This window comes from Pteropus vampyrus, unplaced genomic scaffold (genome assembly GCF_000151845.1).
Source record: "Pteropus vampyrus isolate Shadow unplaced genomic scaffold, Pvam_2.0 Scaffold2749, whole genome shotgun sequence".
NCBI classification, from domain to species: domain Eukaryota; kingdom Metazoa; phylum Chordata; class Mammalia; order Chiroptera; family Pteropodidae; genus Pteropus; species Pteropus vampyrus.
In genome coordinates, this window is record NW_011891530.1 from 60 (window position 1) to 2,057 (window position 1,998).

General features: G+C 37.2%; 1 long non-coding RNA gene across 1 annotated transcript; it reads right to left on the minus strand.

The window, feature by feature from the left end:
• Positions 1-201: 201 nt before the first annotated feature.
• On the minus strand, positions 202-1,298 carry LOC111734636. The gene is made up of 3 exons (XR_002778525.1): positions 1,237-1,298; positions 876-935; positions 202-261 (listed from the first exon to the last, which is right to left on the minus strand). It is a non-coding gene; the product is annotated as an uncharacterized LOC111734636 (long non-coding RNA).
• Between the last annotated feature and the right edge of the window lie 700 nt (positions 1,299-1,998).

The window sequence follows — 1,998 nt, forward strand, 5'->3', positions numbered from 1 at the left end:
TAGAGAGAGTTGAGACTGCATCTGCCAAGAGTGGCTTTGAAAGCTAGAATACCCTTCTGAGCACAGACTGGCACAGATAAATCATTTTAAAGATAACCAACACTACAGACGTAATTATCATGTTAGGAAGGCAAACTTAACTAATTAAATAGAAAGTAAGCAGCCAATCTGAGGAAAAAAATAGATCTCTTAAATCCTTACCCTTTGTCATTCTTGACTGTTCTGGGATTTTCTTTAATGAAACTGTCAAGAGTTTGATTTCTTTCAACATGCAAAATAATATCAGTAACATAAGTCAACTTTCTAGTACATCAATAACAATCTAGAACTATAAGTTAATCTATTTAATGCTATCAGTTTGGTTACTGATCATTTATTAACACTTTTTATGAGACAAAATAAATAAAATCATGTTTCTGAACTTTGAAATATTTACAGATATATCTGAGATATACATATGAAGTGATTCAACCAAGATTCCAAATGAAAGTGGCCTTAGTATATTTTACAAAGATCTCAGTGGTGAAGGGCTATGTTCCCAGCACCAAGTGTCTTATAATAAATATATTTAGCTCATAAACCAGCCTATTGTCTACCACCTGTAACAGCCAGATTGCTTCCATTTTTAGATTTAAAAGAGAACGTGGAGATCATCTAGGTCATGCCCTTCATTTTATGGGATGAGGAAACCAAGGTCTCCAGAGGTTAAATGACTTGCCCAGGGTCACCCAGGTTGATGTTGGAGGCAGAGCCAGCATCTCCTGACCCTGACTGGGGGCCTGTTCCACCAGACTTCCTGACCCTTGTTCTAAAGAAATAGTATACAGTCTAGGACTAATTCGAAGAGGTCTATGAGAGTCTTAATCAAACCTTACCCTCTGCAATCTTTGTCTGTCCGGGCATGAAGAAAGATGAGATTTTCAAGGCTTTTGGCTCTGTATAACACAAAGAAATTGAAACAAAACACTGCACATTGCAATAAAATTGTGTGGTATCTTGAAAGATCATATCCAATAAACATTCTTCATGAATTGCTCATTTATGTTTGGTGAATGTAAGAGCAAAAATCCTTCTGGGCAGTTATGTCTGAACTAAAAGTATAATAGTGAGGACACTACCCCATCTGCTAATACATTTTCATGCCAGAGGTTACAATTCCCTTCCAGCTAACATCTGAAAGAATAAAACAAGCAACTGGGGAGATCATATTTTCAGGTTAGAGACAGATGCACTTACCTTTTCTCTGTTTGCTCTGCCTTAGAAGTTGCTCTGAAGATACCATCGAGACCTTGATTTCTTTAAATACATTAAATAAAAAACCTTGTCAGTGGTAATAACAGACACTTAACTCTAAACAGACTGGTTTACATCTAAGGAAACAGAAGCTGATTGGGAAAGATGAGACATAATTCTTGAAACTCCTATATTCCAAACAGGTTTCTTCATAGGCTCAAAATTTAAATTGCAGTGGGCCTTAGGGAAAATAAAAGATACAAATTGGGGATACCTAAGCCATAATAGGTACACAGGTGTGTTATTCGACTTCACAGAATGTTTTTGTTTTTAATGTGGACCAGTATTTACAAGATGTCCATGCACATAGAAACCCGAATTTTCAGCATCTCCTGAAAATGTGCTGCAGTGCTGGGCTCAAATTCTCATGCAGCAATATCAGCCAGAGCTGAGAAATCACCGGGCACTTTGGACAGGGCATTCCCCCTATTTCACACAGTCAGTTCCCTTCACTCATTGCCACCTGCCTGGTCTCAATGGGCCATGGAGTCTGTGATTCTTGATGTAATATCTCCTATCTTAATAAATGAGAAAACTGAAAAGGAGCAAATTTAAGGGAGTTGTTGATAGTCAGTAAAATGTATCATTAATGTCAAAGCAGGTTATGAAAACCTCATCTCTTGATCAATTAATTCATTCGACATTTGCTTTTGTCTCCTCTCTTTGGTCCCTGTCTGTTTAATGTGTTAGTATGCAAAGTAACAG